Source organism: Mauremys mutica, chromosome 6, assembly GCF_020497125.1.
Source record: "Mauremys mutica isolate MM-2020 ecotype Southern chromosome 6, ASM2049712v1, whole genome shotgun sequence".
In the NCBI taxonomy this organism is placed as follows: Eukaryota; Metazoa; Chordata; order Testudines; family Geoemydidae; genus Mauremys; species Mauremys mutica.
Window position 1 is genome coordinate 42,083,318 of NC_059077.1, and position 6,000 is coordinate 42,089,317.

Genomic DNA, 6,000 nt, shown 5'->3' on the forward strand with positions numbered 1-6,000 from the left:
CCCATCCTGGACAACAATCCCTCGCTTTCACAGACCTTGGGAGGCAGGCCCGACCTCGCCCACAGACAACCCACCAACCTTAAGCATATTCTCACCATGAACCACACACTGCACCATAGCAACTCTAACTCAGGAACCAATTCATGCAACAAACCTCGATGCCAACTCTGTCCACATATCTACACCAGCAACACCATCACAGGACCTAACCAGATCGGCTACTGCTACATCATCACCAGTTCATTCACCTGCACATCCACCAATGTTATATACGCCATCATGTGCCAGCAATGCCCCTCTGCTATGTACATCGGCCAAACTGGACAGTCCCTACGTAAAAGGATAAATGGACACGAGTCAGATATTAGGAATGGCACTATACAAAAACCTGTAGGAGAACAGTTCAACCTTCAGGACCAGATTCCAAAGAGAAACTGCTGAGGTTCAGTTCATTTGCAAATTTGACACCATCAGCTCAGGATTAAACAAAGACTGTGAATGGCTTGCCAACTACAAAAGCAGTTTCTTCTCCCTTGGTGTTCACACCTCAACTGCTAGAAGAGGGCCTCATCCTCTCTGATTGAACTAACCTTGTTATCTCCAAACTGATTCTGGCCTGCATATTTATACCTGCCTCTGGAAATTTCCATTACATGCGTCTGACAAAGTGGGTATTCACCCATGAAAGCTTATGCTCCAATACATCTGTTAGTCTATAAGGTGCCACAGGACTCTTTGTTGCTTTTTAATTGCCTATGCACCAATGCTAGGCGCCTGGGTAACAAACAAGAGGAATTCTCATTTATGAGCATAAATTTGATCTAGTTGGTATAATTCCTTTACTGAAGGTTTAAAAAGTGGATAAGGAAAAGTTATTTACTTATTCCCATAATACAAGAACTAGGGGTCACCAAATGAAATTAATAGGCAGCAGGTTTAAAACAAATAAAAGGAAGTTCTTCTTCACGCAGCGCACAGTCAACTTGTGGAACTCCTTACCTGAGGAGGTTGTGAAGGCTAGGACTATAACAATGTTTAAAAGGGGACTGGATAAATTCATGATGGCTAAGTCCATAAATGGCTATTAGCCAGGATGGGTAGGAATGGTGTCCCTAGCCTCTGTTCGTCAGAGGATGGAGATGGATGGCAGGAGAGAGATCACTTGATCATTGCCTGTTAGCAGGGCCTGTTAGGTTCACTCCCTCAGGGGCACCTGGCATTGGCCACTGTCGGTAGACAGATACTGGGCTAGATGGACCTTTGGTCTGACCCGGTATGGCCTTTCTTATGTTCTTATGTTATGTTCTTAAATCAATGGTTAAAACCTATGTAGGAAGGATCAAGTGGCCAAAAGGGGAGTGGGAGTGGTGCTGTATGCAGGGCCGGCTCTAGGCACCAGGAACCCAAGCAAGTGCTTGGGGCAGCACAATTGCAAGGACGGCAGTTGCGCTTTTATTTTATTTATTTATTTATTTTTGCACTTCGGCAGTTGCGCTCTCAGAGGCAGCAAAAAACCTAGAGCCGGCCCTGGCTCTATGTAACAAATTGTATTAACCTCTACCTTGATATAACGCTGTCCTCGGGAGCCAAAAAATCTTACCACGTTATAGGTGAAACCGCATTATATTGAACTTGCTTTGATCCACTGGAGTGCGCAGCCCCACCCCCTGAGCACTGCTTTACCGCGTTATATCCAAATTCTTGTTATATCGAGTCGTGTTATATCAAGGTAGCGGTGTACTTGTTTCCAAGTCCCTGATAACTCAGAAGAAAATAATCTTGAATGCTTATGGATCAACGTCCTAACACTTAAAGCACACAATGAGCTATTAGGGGCTGCTACAGAACTTCAAAACACACTAGGGAATCAGATAACTAACTCCTTATCACTGACAGAAAAAAGCGCTGATAATGGGGGACTTCAATCTGGGTGACATGCTGCAGGACTCATGCTGCCAGTACCAAAACATCTTTGGAATTTCTAAATATTGTAGATAACTTCCTGGCTCAGAATTTGTTTCATCCAAGATGGGGGAACTCTATATTAGACCTCATCTTGACAGATAATGAATGATCACAGAACTTAAAATTAATGGTAACTTAAGTACAAGTGATCATGACTTCATCACATTTATAATGTGCAAGCAGAATAAAGTCCAGACCAGTAATATATATACTTAGTGCTTTAAAAGGGCCAATTTCACAAAGCTGAATACAATAATGATCATCTAGGAGGAAGAATTTAATCAGAAAAATGTGAGTGTTAATTGGGAATTATTTAGGAATACTTTACTAGATGCCTCAAAAGCCACAATTGAGAAAGGGGGCCATCTGGGTTAAAAAACTGGCCTGGTGTAAAGGGAAAGTGAAAACAGACATAAAAAATAAAAATATATAACAACTAGAAGAAAAGATATGCTGATAGTTCTGAATATAAATCAGATGCTAGGACTTATAGAAAATTGAAAAAGGAAGCATAGGGACACAAGGAGAAATCTATTGCCAGCAAAGTTAAGGATGATAAAGAGTTTTTAAAATATATTAGGAACAAAAGGAATTCTAACAATGGTATTGGTCAATTATTAAATGGAAATAGTAGAATTACCAATAAATGCTGAAAAGGCAGAAATGTTCAATAGATATTTCTGTTTTGTATTTGGGAAAAAAGAGAGATGATGTACTCATATCACATAACGCTCTTCCCATTCCACTAGTATCTCAGGAGGATGTTAAATAGCAGATGCTCACCAACAACTGCACCAATATACACACCGCATGCTTCTAACCCCGTGGAGTCCCACGTGCATTTACACTGCTGTGGCCTAGTGCCTCCAGACCCCAGCATGCGTGCCACACATATGCCTCCAGTGCCCTACACCTGGTGCCCCTAAGGCCCCAGCTCTGTACTACACCACAACCCACCCCACACACACCCCTCAAGTGTTCTGTACTCTAGTGCCACGAGCACATCCCCCCACATCTTGCCAGCCCCCATACCACAGAACAGTACCTTTGCCCAAGCCGTACATCCTTGCTCTGTACCCCCCACACCTCCAGGGCCCAAGCCCCCAGCTCTGTACCCCACACATCTCTGCACACACGTCTAGTGCCCAGCTCTGTACCTCGCCACACACCTTCAGTGCCCTCAGCTCTGTATCCCACACATCTTATGCAAAGTAAGCTGTCATGGGATAAGAGGGAAAGTCCTCTGATGGATCTGGAACGGATTAAAAGATCACAAACAAAGGGTAGGAATAAATGATCAGTTTTCAGAATGCAGAGAGGTAAATAGTGGTGTACCCCAGGGGTCTGTATTGGGACCAGTACTGTTCAATATATTCACAAATGATCTGGCAAAAGGGGTAAACAGGGAGGTAGCAAAGTTTGCAGATGATACAAAACTACTCAAGACAATTAAGCCCAAAGCAGACTGCCAAGCGCTAAAAAGGTATGTTACAGAACTGGATGACTGAGCAACAAAATGGCAGATGAAATCCAATGTTGATAAATGCAATACATTGGAAAACATAATCCCAACTATATATATAAAGTTATGGGATCTAAATTAACTGTTACCACACAAGAAAGATGTTGGAGTCATTGTGGATAGTTCTCTGAAAACATCCACTCAATGTACAGCGGCAGTCAAAAAAGCTAACAATGTTTGGAATCATTAGAAAAGGGAAAGATAAAAAACAGAAAATATCATATTGCCTTTATAGACATTCGTGCAGATGTGGTCACCTCATCACAAAAAACGATGTACTGGAATTGGAAAAGGTATGGAAAAGGACAACAAAAATGATTAGTTGTATGGATATGATAAAGGCCCAAAAAATCATGACTGGTATGGAGAAAGTAAATAAGGAAGTATTACTTACTCCTTCTCATAACACAAGAACTAAGGATCACCCTAATGAAATCAATAGGTAGCAGATTTAAAATAAAACAAATTGAAGTATTTTTTTCACACAATGCTCAGTCAACCCATGGAACTCTTTTCCGAGGACATTGTGAAGGCCAAGACTATAACAAGGATAAAAAAAGGAACTAGATAAGTTCATGGAGAATAGGCCCATCAATGGCTATTAGCCAGGATAGACAGAGATGCAAAACCATGCTCTGAAGTCTCTCTAGCCTCTGTTTGCCAGAAGCTGGGAATGGGAGACAGGGGATGGACCACTTGATGATAACCTGTTCTGTTCATTCCCTCTGGGGCGTCTGCCATTAGCTACTGGCACACTGGACTAGATGGACCTTTGGTCTGACCCAGTATGGCCGTTCTTAACCCCCCCCCCCTCCAGTGCCACAGGCCCCAGCTCTGTACCCCACACATCCCCCCCCCAACACACACACACCTCCAGTGCCCTCGTGCCCCCTGCGCCTCGCCGGCCCCGGCGCAATCCCCCTGTCCCAGCAGCGAGTGGGGGGCGGAAGCAGAGCGCGGGGCCCTGGCCCCTCCCCTGTGTCCTGAGCAAGGATTCGCCCGCGCCCCGGCCGGGACACTTACTCCAGTCCGGGGGCAGGGACGGGCAGCGGAGGAGCCGGGGCCTCGGCGGCCCCGGGCAGTCAGCGGCGGGCGCTCGCTCTGCTTTCCGCCGGCAGGAGTTCGCCGGAAGCCAGCGGGGCCAGGGGCTGCCCAGCTGAGAGCCGCCCTCCGACCCGGATCCAGAACGGGCCGGCAGGCCGCGAGCGCTCTGCTCCTCCCACCCCGGCCTCACGCTTGTCACCGTGCGCATGCGCGGCGCCCCCGTGCTGGAGACGCGGGGCTCTGGTAGGGGTCCGCGTGGCGGCGGCGGCGTTTTTTTCTGTCCCCTGCCCGTGCGCGCTGGGACGTGCGAGTCCTTCGGGGGCCCCCCTCGCCCTGGGACCAGCTCTGCGGGAGCGGGCACTGCCCTGCCCAGTCCTACTGCACCGGCGTGAGCCTCCCGGGGGCTGTTACCCGCCTTCGCCGCGGTGCGAGCTCCGCCGCTAGGCGGCGCTGCCCTCACGCTGCGGCCATGGGGTCAGTGGCCTGTTGCATCGTGGTAACTTCCCTCAGGGCGTTGCCGTTTATTCTTGGGGTGCCCTTCCCCCCCCCCCCCCCGAGATGATCCCGCCATGGCTGCTGGAAGCTGTAGGGCACAAGCGTAGGCGGCGGAATTGGAAAAGAGGCTCAGGGGCAGCTCCTTGCGGCTAATCATGGCCTGCAGGAACATGTTAATCTGTAGGCAGGTTGCATGTGGACTGTTGCTTTAAAGTGCAATATTTTCCTCTCCGTGCACTAAAAATGAGGCTGTTCCTGTCTCTCAAGGCCAGTGCTACCATTAAGGCGAACTAGGCGGTTGCCTAGGTCACCAAGATTTGGGGGCGCCAAAAAGCGGTGCCCCCCCTTTTTTTTAACAGCGGTTCTTCCCCGAGTGCGTGGTCACTGCTCCACTTCTCCCGCCTCCCAGGCTTGCAGCGCCAATCAGCTGTTTGGCACCGCAAGCCTGGGAGAAGAATTAGAGCGGGAGCGGCGTGCTTGGGTAGGATGCAGAGCAGAGGTGAGCTGGGGTGCGGAGGTACCGCACGGCTCCCCGGGCTGGGAGGGTGGGGAGCTGTCACGGGGGTGCCTCAGGGCTGGGGGGGAGCTGCTGCAGGGATTCCTACCCCAGCTCACCTCTGCTCTGCATCCTCCCCAAGCACGCTGCCCCCGCTTTAATTCTTCTGCCTCCCAGGCTTGCAGCGCTGCGGGGTGGGGGGTGCCTCAGGGGAGGGAGGGGAGCTGCTGGGGGAGGGGGCGCCTCAGGGCAGGGAGCTGCCGCGGGGCTGGGGAGAGCGCAAGGTGGAAGTTTCACCTAGGGCGCGAAACTTCCTTGCACTGGTCCTGCTGTCTCTAAACACTTTATTCTCTTTCCTAACTTCCAATCTCCTTGGAAGGGCTTCAGGTGAGGCCGCTCTAGTCTGCTAGTGTACAGACTTTTGAGGAAGGGATGAGAAGGGCTGGTAGTTTACAGCCTGGTATCTAGAGCACTACAG

At 49.1% G+C, this 6,000-nt stretch overlaps 1 protein-coding gene across 1 annotated transcript in view; it reads right to left on the bottom strand.

Moving 5' to 3' along the window:
• Window positions 1-4,660, bottom strand: part of TENT2 (terminal nucleotidyltransferase 2) — a 74,023-nt gene extending 69,363 nt beyond the window's left edge. Inside the window, exon 1 of the mRNA XM_045022116.1 lies at window positions 4,511-4,660. The gene's annotated coding sequence lies outside the window, so the exon portion shown is untranslated. The remainder of the gene's footprint in view (window positions 1-4,510) is intronic.
• Between the last annotated feature and the right edge of the window lie 1,340 nt (window positions 4,661-6,000).